Raw genomic sequence first — 16153 nt, 5'->3', positions numbered from 1 at the left:
AGTTGTTGAGAAGTACAAGTCAGGGTTGGGTTATAAAAAAATATCCAAATCTTTGATGATACCCCGGAGCACCATCAAATTCTTCATCTTCAAATGGAAAGAACATGATACCACAACAAACCTGCCAAAAGAGGGGCGGCCACCAAAACTCACAGACCGGGCAAGGAGGGCATTAATTAGAGAGGCAGCACAGGGACCAAAGGTGTCCCCGAAGGAGCTGCAGAGTTCCACAGCAGAGACTGTTGTATCTGCGCATGTGACCACAATAAGTCGTACACACCATAGAGCTGGGCTTTATCGAAGAGTGGCCAGAAAAAAAACATTACTTAGTGTTTGAGTTTGCCAAAAGGCATGTGGACGACCCCCCAAATGTGTGGAGGAAGGTGCTCTGGTCAGATGAGACTAAAATGTAACTTTTCGGCCACCAAGGAAAACGCTATGTCTGGCGCAAACCCAACACATCCCACTCCCAAGAACACCATCCCCACAGTAAAACATGGTGGTGGCAGCATCATGCTGTGGGGATGTTTTTCAGCAGCAGGGACTGGTAAACTGTTTCGAGTCAAGGGAAAGATGGATGGTGCTAAATACAGGGATATTCTTGAGCAAAACCTGTTTCAGTCTGCCTGTGATTTGAGACTGGGACTGAGGTTCACCTTCCAGCAGGACAATGACCCGAAGCATACTGCTAAAGCAACACTTGAGTGGTTTAAGGGGAAACTTTTAAATGTGTTGGAATGGCCTAGTCATAGCCCAGATCTCAATACAATTGGGAATCTGTGGTCAGACTTGAAGATTGCTGTTCACAAGCGGAAACCATCCAACATGAAGGAGCTGGAGCAGTTTTGCCTTGAGGAATGGGCAAAAATCCCATTAGCAAGATGTGTCAAGCTCATAGAGACTTATACAAAGCGACTTACAGCTGTAATTGCCACAAAAGGTGGCTCTACAAAGAACTGACTTTAGGGGGGTGAATAGTTATGCACGCTGAAGTTTTCTGTTATTTTGTCCTATTTGTTGTTTGCTTCACAATAAAAAAAAAATCTTCAAAGTTGTAGGCATGTTCTGTAAATGAAATGATGCAAACCTTCAAACATTTTAATTCCAGGTTGTGAGGCAACAAAACATGAAAAATGCAAAGGGGGTGAATACTTTACCAAGGCACTGTAATAGTAAAATAGCAAACGTCACCAAAGACACATATAATTGCAATTAATAAATCTGATCCAAAACTTTACCAATGTAATTTCCCATTGATCCAGAATCAATAAGAGCAACAGTAGCAATCAATAATCTTTAAATTGAAAGTTGAGTGGTAAGGAAACATAAAAGGAAGATAAACATGTAATCTCCTATAGTACTTATAGTAGGAGGTCAATGACAAAATTGACAAACAAGTAAGCTGGATGGCTTTTAAACCTATGGCAGGTGGTAAGCTAAATGACAATATCTGACGCTGTGATACCCATATTGGGTGTTAATGTGTAGGTGACAGCTGTGGGTAGGTAGAACATAGGATATGTCTTGTGACGTTATAGTGTGTATATGGCGGTAGTTTAGCCGCTTTGTTTCCAGACTGTGCCAGCTTTCCTCCCTTGTTATTTTGTTGGCTTTATGAGCTGTTTTGCAGTAAAGAGTTTTAGTCAGACCAGTAGCCATCTTGCTGTATAGTTGAGTGTTGATCACCTGTCTTGTAATTTCCAGGCCGCCACAGAGCTTGTAGCAATAAGATCTGTAATCAACAATTACAGTAGTTCATCAGCAACAGTGTGTCAAGGTTTTCATACCAGAATAGTGCAGAATAATATACAGCATTACAACAAGTAGGCAAGAGGAACATGTAGAGTTTGATCAGAGAGCAAATACACATGGGCAAAATGAAACTTGCAGATCGAAGGTAGACGGAAGATCTAAAGGGGCAGATGGAGGCCTTCAGAGGAAGAGAAGAAGGCATATCCAAATAGTCAAATCGAGTCAGTACAAAGTAAGGACGGAAGCCAGGAGAACTATATAGGTCAATCACCGCAGTGTCTTCTATGGGGGAGATGTACTAAGCCTTGGCGAGTGATAACTTGCCAGCCAATCAGCTCCTAACTGCCATTTCAAAGGCTGTGTTTGAAAATTACAGTTAGGAGTTGATTGGTTGGTAGTTTATCTCTGAAGGGATTAGTACATCTGTTCAATGGCAAGGCTATAATGGGTGCAGTGTGTGTGGTGCACATGTATGTAAATCACCATGAAAATGGCAACTGTGCCATTTCCCAGGAGACCTGCATATGCACAGTAGACTCTGGCACAGCGCCTGAGTCTACTAGCACTCAGAACAGTGCTGCCAGCACACGGAGTGGAGGGGGCCTGGATGGAGACTGTCCACAGGCCCCCTCCTCTCTTGATATGCCCCTTGCATCTGCCTCTGTAAGCGCTCAGGGGGTGTGACTAATCCACTGGTCTGTTCATGAGTAACACCTGTGTAGATAATTTTACCACACAGTGGGTACTAGGAATTCCCCTCAATCTTCATGCAATACTCCAGAACCTCTATGAGTCATACCACTGAGCCAAAGTACTAAAGTGAGAAGCACCAGTCCTAAACAATCGTATACAATGTGCAATATACAGTATATTTCTGGCTGTGACAGCTCCTCATTCTTCTATATCTAATATTCATCTTACACCTTAAGGGTCAGGCCGCCCTTAGGTACAATATTACTGCAGCCCCCCCCCCCCATATACCACACATTTAGAAGTTATTATTTATACAGAAAACATATCACAATTGTAATAATTGCACTAATTTATGGACCACTAACCTGAACCTTTTTAGGTATAAATTACAAAATGAACATACTGTAGATCATCACTCTGCTGCTAACTGCTGACTGTTAATTATTTATGTCCCTGAAGCTGTGAGCAGCACCGCCAGCGCGGGCTGCTCTCTCCGCCTCTGCTGTTAATGCCCCCCCTCCTCCCCTGGGGCTATGAGCAGCACCATCGGCGCGGGGCGGGCACTTGCTGCTCTCTCCTCCTCTCCTCTGGTGATGACATTCATTGATTGACAATTTGATTCCCACTGACTCACTGACTGGACACCTAATGTCCCCCTGAGTCTGAGCTGCTCTCCTCCTCTCAGAGCCTAGTCCTCTGCGCTCTGCTATGTTAATGTGATGCATGTCCCTCTGAGGCTGAGCCTGTGAGCTGCAGCGGCGGCGTGGGCGCTTGCTGCTCTCTCCTCCTCTCTGCTGTCAAATTGACAACAGAGAGGAGAAGAGATTAGCGAGCGCCCGCACCCACGCCGCCGCTGCGGCTCACAGGCTCAGCCTCAGGGGGACATGCATCACATTAACACAGCAGAGGAGGAGAGCCGTTCAGCCTCAGGGGGACATTAACAGCAGAGAGGAGGAGAGAGCAGAGCAGCGAGAGCCGGATCAATCACTGGGGCAGATGTATTAACCTAGAGAAGGCATAAGGAAGTGATAAACCAGTGATAAATGCAAGGTGATAAACACACCAGCCAGTCAGCTCCCATATGTAACTTAACAGTTAGGAGCTGATTGGCTGGTGCATTATCACCCTGCACTTAACACTGCTTTATCACTGGTTTATCACTTTCTTATGCCTTCTCCAGGTTAATACATCTACCCCACTGTTCATAGTCTGACACTGGTACCAGGGCTGCTTGGCTGTGCTGCTGTGTTACTAACAAGGGCTGCGCTGCTAGCCCAGGACTCGGAGCAGCCAGCAGCAGCCCGGCGGGGACACATCAGCTAGAACGGGGGGGAGATTTGCATGCTGCCTCTAGGCACATGCCTCACGTGCCTAGTGGGAAATCTGGCTCTGATCCTATCTTTAACTTTTCACCACCTGCTTTGACATTTACATAATGAAATAATTTCTAAGCACATCCAAAGTAAAATTACCAGTCCGATACTAATTGTATGTCAAGCACAATCAAATGATTTATTACAGAATTTATATTACGACACACAATTACCACATGCTCTCTCTCACCAAAGAACATGCTCTCAAATGTGTGATGAGAGATGGCGTCATAACAACCTGAAATGACAGAAGTTGATAAACTGTAAGAATATTCAAGCGTTTGTTAGGAAAGTGCACAGCAGACCTTCTACGCAGCAGAGTTGCTCATATTCCCTGCAAAGGGTACAAGTTGGCATTGCAGTGGCATGTGAACGCCGGCAGCGGCACCCAAACTTGCACCCCTCATGGCTCCTTCTAGTGTTGGACTCGCACAGTTATGCTGGCAGCCCCAAAGAGCTGCAAACAAAAATCTGTAAGTCGGCAGTACCATGCGGCATTCAGACACACTTACTCGCACCCGTGAATACGCAGATAACTGGAATCCCCTCTTAGACTGGAAAAACTTTTAATTTGTTTTCTCCTCTTAGCACTATCCCAGACAATAGTGCGCCTTTTTCCCCTGTCTCCCTGAATCAAACCAATGGCTTCCTCTACTTCACCCTGCCCCTTTCCTTGCCTTTGGTTGTAGCTTTGGGGTCTGTTTGCTAAGCTTTGGATGGAGATAAACTGTATGAAGATAAAGGGGTCTATCATGAAGCAGTGAAAAGAGTGGAGAAGTGAAGCTGTGGAGAAGTTGCCCATGGCAACCAATCAGCTGCTTCGTACAGTTGTATAGTATGCAAATTATAAATGTTACTTCAATGCTGATTGGTTGCCATGGACAACTTCTCCACTGGCTCACTTCTCAACTCTTTTCACTGCTTCATGAATAGACCCCATAGTTTCAGCCAACCAGCTCCTAACTGTCATTTTTCAAACACAGCCTGTAACATGGTAGTTAGGAGCTGATTGGCTGGTACTTTATCTCCATCCACTTTATCTCCATCCAGTTCTTAGTAAATAGACCCCATAATCTTCTAGTTAGTATATACTGTATATTTATGTATATTGGATGCTTACACCTGTATAGCACTGCATCCCAACACCCGGGATCCCAATTGATACACTGCCGGGGCCGCCGGAGAGGTAAGCCGTGGTGGTGGGTGGTTAAGTTTAGGCTGTGAAGGGAGGGTTAGGCTGCAGGGCGGGGGGGGGGTTAGGTTTAGGCTGTGGGGAGGGGGGGTTAGGTTTAGGCTGTGGGGAGGGGGGGTTAGGTTTAGGCATCCCTGGTGAGGGTAAAATTGTGTGGGAGGGGGAGGTTAGTTTTACGCTGCGGGAAGAGGGGGTACATTTTATTCACCACTGGGGAGGGTTAGGTTTAGGCTGCAGGAAGGGAGGGTTGGGGGGCACTACTAATGTATATACTTATCTTCCGCCTGTCAGTATTCTCACAATCGGGATGCAGCGGTCGGTATTCTGACCACCGGCATTCAGAACCCTACCCATCCCATACATTATATGTATATATATATATATATATATATATATATATATATATACACACACACGCACACACACACACACACACACACACACACACACACACACACACGCAGCAGGTACATATATAGACAGCAGGTACATATATATATATATATATATATATATATATGTACCTGCTGTGTATATATGTACCTGCTGTGCATATCTATGTATGTATGTACCTAGTGTGTGTGTGTGTGTGTGTGTGTGTGTGTCTGTATATATATATATATATATATATATATACAGAGAGAGAGAGAGAGATACTGGTATACTGGTCCTAGCATTGATTTTGTTTCAGAACTCCTAGAACTGATATTAACTAAGAACTATTTTCTTCATGATGGGAAGTTCTTCCTTCAGACTTCAGGTTGTGCAATGGGGTCCAATGTGGCCCATCATACGCCAATGCGTATATGTTCAGAGCATAACGTGATATTTTTTTCAATAGATCATTGGTAGACGAAAATATTTATATTTTATGCCAGATATATAGACAATGTTTTTGTGATCTGTACAGGCTCTGAACAAGCCTTTACATCGTTTATGTCTGAAAATAATATGTCTGATAGCCCTATCAAATTTACATATTCTATTGATTGCAAAGCGGTACACTTTTTGGATGTTCTAATAGAACTGAAGGATGGGCAAATTTCCACTAATGTATACAGTAAACAAACAGATCATAATACTCTGCTACATGCAGCAAGTTTTCACCCCAAGCCCTTAAAGTATGGGTTACCATACTCCCAATTTATCCGTGCCAGACGGATCTGTAGCAATAATGAGACAGCTATTAACAACATTGATCAGATGATTCTGAAATTTATCTAGAGGGGTTATGATGAACAGTTGCTATTACAATCTAAGAATAAGGCATTAGTTGTTCCTCGTGAGCAACTTTTGACCTCCAGGAACAGGGAAACCAGCACTAAGCGCATTCCCTGGGTCAACCATTATAATGACAGAAGTAATGAAATTAGGTTGATCACAAAAAACCTCTGGCCTATAGTGAGTATGGATAAAGGTTTGAACTTACAAGATAAGTCTATAATGCCATGCTACACCAGAGGTAGAAATATCCATGACTGGGTGGTTAGGACGGACATCTCTAAGGTTGAGACCCCTGATACACATTTTTTGGCCAGAAAGAACGGATGTTATAAATGTTTGAACTGTACCACCTGCTGGTACATGGTGGCTGGTGACAGTTTTAGACACACTTATAGTGGTAAAAGGTACCTTATTAGACATCGGGTGACCTGCACCACCAAGTTCATAATTAGAGATGAGCGGGTTCGGTTCCTCGGAATCCAAACCCGCCCGAACTTCAGCTTTTTTTTACACGGATCCGAGCAACTCGGATCTTCCCGCCTTGCTCGGTTAACCCGAGCGCGCCCGAACGTCATCATGACGCTGTCGGATTCTCGCGAGGCTCGGATTCTATCGCGAGACTCGGATTCTATATAAGGAGCCGCGCGTCGCCGCCATTTTCACACGTGCATTGAGATTGATAGGGAGAGGACGTGGCTGGCGTCCTCTCCATTTAGATTAGAAGAGAGAGAGTGAGATTGAGACAGAGACACTTGATTTACTGGAGCTTAGGAGTACTAGAGAGTGCAGAGTTTACTAGTGACTGACCACTGACCAGTGACCACCAGTGCAGTTTTATTTAATATAATCCGTTCTCTGCCTGAAAAACACGATACACAGTGACTCAGTCACATACCATATCTGTGCTCAGCCCAGTGTGCTGCATCATCTATGTATAATATCTGACTGTGCTCACACAGCTTAATTGTGGGGGAGGCTGGGGAGCAGTTATAGGTTATAGCAGGAGCCAGGAGTACATATTATTAAAATTAAACAGTGCACACTTTTGCTGCAGGAGTGCCACTGCCAGTGTGACTGACCAGTGACCTGACCACACTGACCACCAGTATAGTATAAGTATACTATATTGTGATTGCCTGAAAAAGTTAAACACTCGTCGTGTGACTTGTGTGGTGTTTTTTTATTCTATAAAAAACTCATTCTGCTGACAGACAGTGTCCAGCAGGTCCGTCATTATATAATATATACCTGTCCGGCTGCAGTAGTGATATATATATATTTTTTATATCATTATTTATCATCCAGTCGCAGCAGACACAGTACGGTAGTTCACGGCTGTAGCTACCTCTGTGTCGGCACTCGGCAGTCCATCCATAATTGTATACCACCTACCCGTGGTTTTTTTTTTCTTTCTTCTTTATTCATACTACATCTCATTATCATCCAGTCTATATTAGCAGCAGACACAGTACAGTACGGTAGTCCACGGCTGTAGCTACCTCTGTGTCAGCACTCGGCAGTCCATCCATAATTGTATACCACCTACCCGTGGTTTTTTTTTTCTTCTTTATACATACTACATCTCATTATCATCCAGTCTATATTAGCAGCAGACACAGTACAGTACGGTAGTCCACGGCTGTAGCTACCTCTGTGTCGGCACTCGGCAGTCCATCCATAATTGTATACCACCTACCCGTGGTTTTTTTTTCTTTCTTCTTTATACATACTACATCTCATTATCATCCAGTCTATATTAGCAGCAGACACAGTACAGTACGGTAGTCCACGGCTGTAGCTACCTCTGTGTCGGCACTCGGCAGTCCATCCATAATTGTATACCACCTACCCGTGTTTTTTTTTTCTTCTTTATACATACTACATCTCATTATCATCCAGTCTATATTAGCAGCAGACACAGTACAGTACGGTAGTCCACGGCTGTAGCTACCTCTGTGTCGGCACTCGGCAGTCCATCCATAATTGTATACCACCTACCCGTGGTTTTTTTTTCTTTCTTCTTTATACATACTACATCTCATTATCAACCAGTCTATATTAGCAGCAGACACAGTACAGTACGGTAGTCCACGGCTGTAGCTACCTCTGTGTCGGCACTCGGCAGTCCGTCCATAATTGTATACCACCTACCCGTGGTTTTTTTTTCTTTCTTCTTTATACATACTACATCTCATTATCATCCAGTCTATATTAGCAGCAGACACAGTACAGTACGGTAGTCCACGGCTGTAGCTACCTCTGTGTCGACACTCGGCAGTCCATCCATAATTGTATACCACCTACCCGTGGTTTTTTTTTTCTTCTTTATACATACTACATCTCATTATCATCCAGTCTATATTAGCAGCAGACACAGTACAGTACGGTAGTCCACGGCTGTAGCTACCTCTGTGTCGGCACTCGGCAGTCCATCCATAATTGTATACCACCTACCCGTGGTTTTTTTTTCTTTCTTCTTTATACATACTACATCTCATTATCATCCAGTCTATATTAGCAGCAGACACAGTACAGTACGGTAGTCCACGGCTGTAGCTACCTCTGTGTCGGCACTCGGCAGTCCGTCCATAATTGTATACCACCTACCCGTGGTTTTTTTTTCTTTCTTCTTTATACATACATACTACATCTCATTATCAACCAGTCAATATTAGCAGCAGACACAGTACAGTACGGTAGTCCACGGCTGTAGCTACCTCTGTGTCGGCACTCGGCAGTCCATCCATAATTGTATACCACCTACCCGTGGTTTTTTTTTTCTTCTTTATACATACTACATCTCATTATCATCCAGTCTATATTAGCAGCAGACACAGTACAGTACGGTAGTCCACGGCTGTAGCTACCTCTGTGTCGGCACTCGGCAGTCCATCCATAATTGTATACCACCTACCCGTGGTTTTTTTTTCTTTCTTCTTTATACATACATACTACATCTCTTTATCAACCAGTCTATATTAGCAGCAGACACAGTACGGTAGTCCACGGCTGTAGCTACCTCTGTGTCGGCACTCGGCAGTCCGTCCATAATTGTATACCACCTACCCGTGGTTTTGTTTTCTTTCTTCTTTATACATACATACTACATCTCATTATCAACCAGTCTATATTAGCAGCAGACACAGTACAGTACGGTAGTCCATGGCTGTAGCTACCTCTGTGTCGGCACTCGGCAGTCCATCCATAATTGTATACCACCTACCCGTGGTTTTTTTTTTCTTCTTTATACATACTACATCTCATTATCATCCAGTCTATATTAGCAGCAGACACAGTACAGTACGGTAGTCCACGGCAGTAGCAACCTCTGTGTCGGCACTCGGCAGTCCATCCATAATTGTATACCACCTACCCGTGTTTTTTTTTCTTTCTTCTTTATACATACATACTACATCTCTTTATCAACCAGTCTATATTAGCAGCAGACACAGTACGGTAGTCCACGGCTGTAGCTACCTCTGTGTCGGCACTCGGCAGTCCGTCCATAATTGTATACCACCTACCCGTGGTTTTTTTTTTCTTTCTTCTTTATACATACATACTACATCTCTTTATCAACCAGTCTATATTAGCAGCAGACACAGTACAGTACGGTAGTCCACGGCTGTAGCTACCTCTGTGTCGGCACTCGGCAGTCCATCCATAATTGTATACTAGTATCCATCCATCTCCATTGTTTACCTGAGGTGCCTTTTAGTTGTGCCTATTAAAATATGGAGAACAAAAATGTTGAGGTTCCAAAATTAGGGAAAGATCAAGATCCACTTCCACCTCGTGCTGAAGCTGCTGCCACTAGTCATGGCCGAGACGATGAAATGCCAGCAACGTCGTCTGCCAAGGCCGATGCCCAATGTCATAGTACAGAGCATGTCAAATCCAAAACACCAAATATCAGTAAAAAAAGGACTCCAAAACCTAAAATAAAATTGTCGGAGGAGAAGCGTAAACTTGCCAATATGCCATTTACCACACGGAGTGGCAAGGAACGGCTGAGGCCCTGGCCTATGTTCATGGCTAGTGGTTCAGCTTCACATGAGGATGGAAGCACTCAGCCTCTCGCTAGAAAAATGAAAAGACTCAAGCTGGAAAAAGCACAGCAAAGAACTGTGCGTTCTTCGAAATCCCAAATCCACAAGGAGAGTCCAATTGTGTCGGTTGCGATGCCTGACCTTCCCAACACTGGACGTGAAGAGCATGCGCCTTCCACCATTTGCACGCCCCCTGCAAGTGCTGGAAGGAGCACCCGCAGTCCAGTTCCTGATAGTCAGATTGAAGATGTCAGTGTTGAAGTACACCAGGATGAGGAGGATATGGGTGTTGCTGGCGCTGGGGAGGAAATTGACCAGGAGGATTCTGATGGTGAGGTGGTTTGTTTAAGTCAGGCACCCGGGGAGACACCTGTTGTCCGTGGGAGGAATATGGCCGTTGACATGCCTGGTGAAAATACCAAAAAAATCAGCTCTTCGGTGTGGAACTATTTCAACAGAAATGCGGACAACATTTGTCAAGCCGTGTGTTCCCTTTGTCAAGCTTTAATAAGTAGGGGTAAGGACGTTAACCACCTCGGAACATCCTCCCTTATACGTCACCTGCAGCGCATTCATAATAAGTCAGTGACAAGTTCAAAAACTTTGGCCGACAGCGGAAGCAGTCCACTGACCAGTAAATCCCTTCCTCTTGTAACCAAGCTCACGCAAACCACCCCACCAACTCCCTCAGTGTCAATTTCCTCCTTCCCCAGGAATGCCAATAGTCCTGCAGGCCATGTCACTGGCAATTCTGATGATTCCTCTCCTGCCTGGGATTCCTCCGATGCATCCTTGCGTGTAACGCCTACTGCTGCTGGCGCTGCTGTTGTTGCTGCTGGGAGTCGATGGTCATCCCAGAGGGGAAGTCGTAAGACCACTTTTACTACTTCCACCAAGCAATTGACTGTCCAACAGTCCTTTGCGAGGAAGATGAAATATCACAGCAGTCATCCTACTGCAAAGCGGATAACTGAGGCCTTGGCATCCTGGGTGGTGAGAAACGTGGTTCCGGTATCCATCATTACTGCAGAGCCAACTAGAGACTTGTTGGAAGTACTGTGTCCCCGGTACCAAATACCATCTAGGTTCCATTTCTCTAGGCAGGCGATACCGAAAATGTACACAGACCTCAGAAAAAGAGTCACCAGTGTCCTAAAAAATGCAGCTGTACCCAATGTCCACTTAACCACGGACATGTGGACAAGTGGAGCAGGGCAGGGTCAGGACTATATGACTGTGACAGCCCACTGGGTAGATGTATGGACTCCCGCCGCAAGAACAGCAGCGGCGGCACCAGTAGCAGCATCTCGCAAACGCCAACTCTTTCCTAGGCAGGCTACGCTTTGTATCACCGCTTTCCAGAATACGCACACAGCTGAAAACCTCTTACGGCAACTGAGGAAGATCATCGCGGAATGGCTTACCCCAATTGGACTCTCCTGTGGATTTGTGGCATCGGACAACGCCAGCAATATTGTGTGTGCATTAAATATGGGCAAATTCCAGCACGTCCCATGTTCTGCACATACCTTGAATTTGGTGGTGCAGAATTTTTTAAAAAACGACAGGGGCGTGCAAGAGATGCTGTCGGTGGCTAGAAGAATTGCGGGACACTTTCGGCGTACAGGCACCACGTACAGAAGACTGGAGCACCACCAAAAACTACTGAACCTGCCCTGCCATCATCTGAAGCAAGAAGTGGTAACGAGGTGGAATTCAACCCTCTATATGCTTCAGAGGTTGGAGGAGCAGCAAAAGGCCATTCAAGCCTATACAATTGAGCACGATATAGGAGGTGGAATGCACCTGTCTCACGCGCAGTGGAGAATGATTTCAACGTTGTGCAAGGTTCTGATGCCCTTTGAACTTGCCACACGTGAAGTCAGTTCAGACACTGCCAGCCTGAGTCAGGTCATTCCCCTCATCAGGCTTTTGCAGAAGAAGCTGGAGACATTGAAGGAGGAGCTAACACGGAGCGATTCCGCTAGGCATGTGGGACTTGTGGATGGAGCCCTTAATTCGCTTAACAAGGATTCACGGGTGGTCAATCTGTTGAAATCAGAGCACTACATTTTGGCCACCATGCTCGATCCTAGATTTAAAGCCTACCTTGGATCTCTCTTTCCGGCAGACACAAGTCTGCTGGGGTTGAAAGAACTGCTGGTGAGAAAATTGTCAAGTCAAGCGGAACGCGACCTGTCAACATCTCCTCCTTCACATTCTCCCGCACCTGGGGGTGCGAGGAAAAGGCTCAGAATTCCGAGCCCACCCGCTGGCGGTGATGCAGGGCAGTCTGGAGCGACTGCTGATGCTGACATCTGGTCCGGACTGAAGGACCTGACAACGATTACGGACATGTCGTCTACTGTCACTGCATATGATTCTCTCAACATTGAAAGAATGGTGGAGGATTATATGAGTGACCGCATCCAAGTAGGCACGTCACACAGTCCGTACTTATACTGGCAGGAAAAAGAGGCAATTTGGAGGCCCTTGCACAAACTGGCTTTATTCTACCTAAGTTGCCCTCCCACAAGTGTGTACTCCGAAAGAGTGTTTAGTGCCGCCGCTCACCTTGTCAGCAATCGGCGTACGAGGTTACATCCAGAAAATGTGGAGAAGATGATGTTCATTAAAATGAATTATAATCAATTCCTCCGCGGAGACATTGACCAGCAGCAATTGCCTCCACAAAGTACACAGGGAGCTGAGATGGTGGATTCCAGTGGGGACGAATTGATAATCTGTGAGGAAGGGGATGTACACGGTGATATATCGGAGGATGATGATGAGGTGGACATCTTGCCTCTGTAGAGCCAGTTTGTGCAAGGAGAGATTAATTGCTTCTTTTTTTGGGGGGGTCCAAACCAACCCGTCATATCAGTCACAGTCGTGTGGCAGACCCTGTCACTGAAATGATGGGTTGGTTAAAGTGTGCATGTCCTGTTTTGTTTATACAACATAAGGGTGGGTGGGAGGGCCCAAGGACAATTCCATCTTGCACCTCTTTTTTCTTTTATTTTTCTTTGCGTCATGTGCTGTTTGGGGAGGGTTTTTTGGAAGGGCCATCCTGCGTGACACTGCAGTGCCACTCCTAGATGGGCCCGGTGTTTGTGTCGGCCACTAGGGTCGCTTATCTTACTCACACAGTCAGCTACCTCATTGCGCCTCTTTTTTTCTTTGCGTCATGTGCTGTTTGGGGAGGGTTTTTTGGAAGGGACATCCTGCGTGACACTGCAGTGCCACTCCTAGATGGGCCCGGTGTTTGTGTCGGCCACTAGGGTCGCTTATCTTACTCACACAGTCAGCTACCTCATTGCGCCTCTTTTTTTCTTTGCGTCATGTGCTGTTTGGGGAGGGTTTTTTGGAAGGGACATCCTGCGTGACACTGCAGTGCCACTCCTAGATGGGCCCGGTGTTTGTGTCGGCCACTAGGGTCGCTTATCTTACTCACACAGTCAGCTACCTCATTGCGCCTCTTTTTTTCTTTGCGTCATGTGCTGTTTGGGGAGGGTTTTTTGGAAGGGACATCCTGCGTGACACTGCAGTGCCACTCCTAGATGGGCCCGGTGTTTGTGTCGGCCACTAGGGTCGCTTATCTTACTCACACAGCTACCTCATTGCGCCTCTTTTTTTCTTTGCGTCATGTGCTGTTTGGGGAGGGTTTTTTGGAAGGGACATCCTGCGTGACACTGCAGTGCCACTCCTAGATGGGCCCGGTGTTTGTGTCGGCCACTAGGGTCGCTTATCTTACTCACACAGTCAGCTACCTCATTGCGCCTCTTTTTTTCTTTGCGTCATGTGCTGTTTGGGGAGGGTTTTTTGGAAGGGACATCCTGCGTGACACTGCAGTGCCACTCCTAGATGGGCCCGGTGTTTGTGTCGGCCACTAGGGTCGCTTATCTTACTCACACAGCTACCTCATTGCGCCTCTTTTTTTCTTTGCGTCATGTGCTGTTTGGGGAGGGTTTTTTGGAAGGGACATCCTGCGTGACACTGCAGTGCCACTCCTAGATGGGCCCGGTGTTTGTGTCGGCCACTAGGGTCGCTTATCTTACTCACACAGCGACCTCGGTGCAAATTTTAGGACTAAAAATGATATTGTGAGGTGTGAGGTATTCAGAATAGACTGAAAATGAGTGGAAATTATGGTTTTTGAGGTTAATAATACTTTGGGATCAAAATGACCCCCAAATTCTATGATTTAAGCTGTTTTTTAGGGTTTTTTGAAAAAAACACCCGAATCCAAAACACACCCGAATCCGACAAAAAAAATTCGGTGAGGTTTTGCCAAAACGCGGTCGAACCCAAAACACGGCCACGGAACCGAACCCAAAACCAAAACACAAAACCCGAAAAATTTCCGGCGCTCATCTCTATTCATAATATTCATGATTACATGCCCATGTGGCCTTAGCTACGTGGCCAAAACTGATAGAACTTTGCCCGAGCGCATGGCCACACATAGGTTGTCAATCAGAAATGCCTTGGAGAAGGGGCACAGTGACCAACCAGTCTACAGACATTTTGTGAATGCCGGACACAATCTGTCGACCCTCAGATATATGATCATAGATCATGTTTTGTCTAGGTGCAGATCACTAGCTCTTGCATTGTGAATCTAGGTGGATCAACAGATTGAACACCTTGTCCCCCAGAGGACTCAATGAGAACTTAGGGCTTCATTGTTTTCTGTGAGATCTTTGAACAAATTATTGAAACCATAAAAGTATCGGTTCCATTTTGGGTGGACAGGATTACAAGTATACCGTTTATGGTTGTTATGAAAGTCTGCAGTTTTGTTGCTTTCCATTATTTAATTTTATTTTATGATCCATTTTTTGTGTACTTGGTGGGATAAATATACATATATCCAGTACTTGCTGTAATTAATTGTTTATGCAATCAGCTTCTTATATACTATATAACACATACTGTGCCTCTATGTAACTGTAACCTCATGATGTCCTTTTTTATGTGTCACAGCATTCCTTGTATGTACGATTGTTATGGTGTTGGGGAGCGGATGATGTCATCATTGGTGGGCGCCGTCCTCCAGCTTCCGGATCCAGCCGTCGTCACGTGGTGAGGTGCGGGGGTTTAAATGTAACTTTGTATTCGATTCTTTTATCCTGATGACGAGGAATTAAAGTCCTCGAAAAATTGAAAAGCACATACTTGTGTCTGTATGACGTTATTTGAGTGCCGCCGACGGGGTAAGCTATATATATATATATATATATATTATATACACACACACACACAGTAGGTATATACATACATACATACATACATACATACATAGATATACACAGCACGTACTGTAACAGGAGTCTTGCTAGAATGCACTCTGCTACAAAAATTCCACCAACGACCGACTCCAGGCTTCTGCAAAAACAATAAATACCTTTTATTCAGGTAGCTCAAAAACAAAGATATACATAAAACAAAGATCACTGTCTTTAGTATAAACAACCAGGGAGGTTAGGCCCTGCCTCACTCCCTCTTACTACTAAATAAGGAACCCTTCAGGTCCCGGCATCCTGACACTAGTGACCCAGTCTTACGGATCCCACTGTCCCTAGCAGGCCTATCACCTGGACACTAACTGCCTTCAGGAGCCCTGACTCATGGGAGAGACTCTGCTTTAAACCCAGCACCCAGGTGCTGGCTGATGAAGCAGCTTCTTGGGCTAAGAAGCCTATAAGACCTGGTCTGGGCCAAATAGCTGGGAACCTGGTCCATCCACACTTCCCATCCACCCTCAGGACCCTGTGTGTAGCTTACAGGTGGCAAAATACCTCTCCAGCCACATACCCTTTCCCTCAGCTTTTCGTGGCTCAGAAAAGCGGCATGTGACATTGGCAAGG

The 16153-nt window shown here is 45.4% G+C and overlaps 1 long non-coding RNA gene across 1 annotated transcript in view; it reads left to right on the top strand.

Moving 5' to 3' along the window:
* The window catches only part of LOC134947640 (uncharacterized), a 78747-nt gene extending 63291 nt beyond the window's left edge, over window positions 1-15456 (top strand). Inside the window, exon 2 of the long non-coding RNA XR_010182674.1 lies at window positions 15270-15456. This is a non-coding gene — a long non-coding RNA (uncharacterized LOC134947640). The remainder of the gene's footprint in view (window positions 1-15269) is intronic.
* The last annotated feature ends 697 nt before the right edge of the window (window positions 15457-16153 follow it).

This window comes from Pseudophryne corroboree, chromosome 8, assembly GCF_028390025.1.
Source record: "Pseudophryne corroboree isolate aPseCor3 chromosome 8, aPseCor3.hap2, whole genome shotgun sequence".
Taxonomy (NCBI): domain Eukaryota; kingdom Metazoa; phylum Chordata; class Amphibia; order Anura; family Myobatrachidae; genus Pseudophryne; species Pseudophryne corroboree.
Note: the sequence above shows the minus strand (reverse complement) of the source record. Positions and strands in the feature narration are given on the sequence as shown.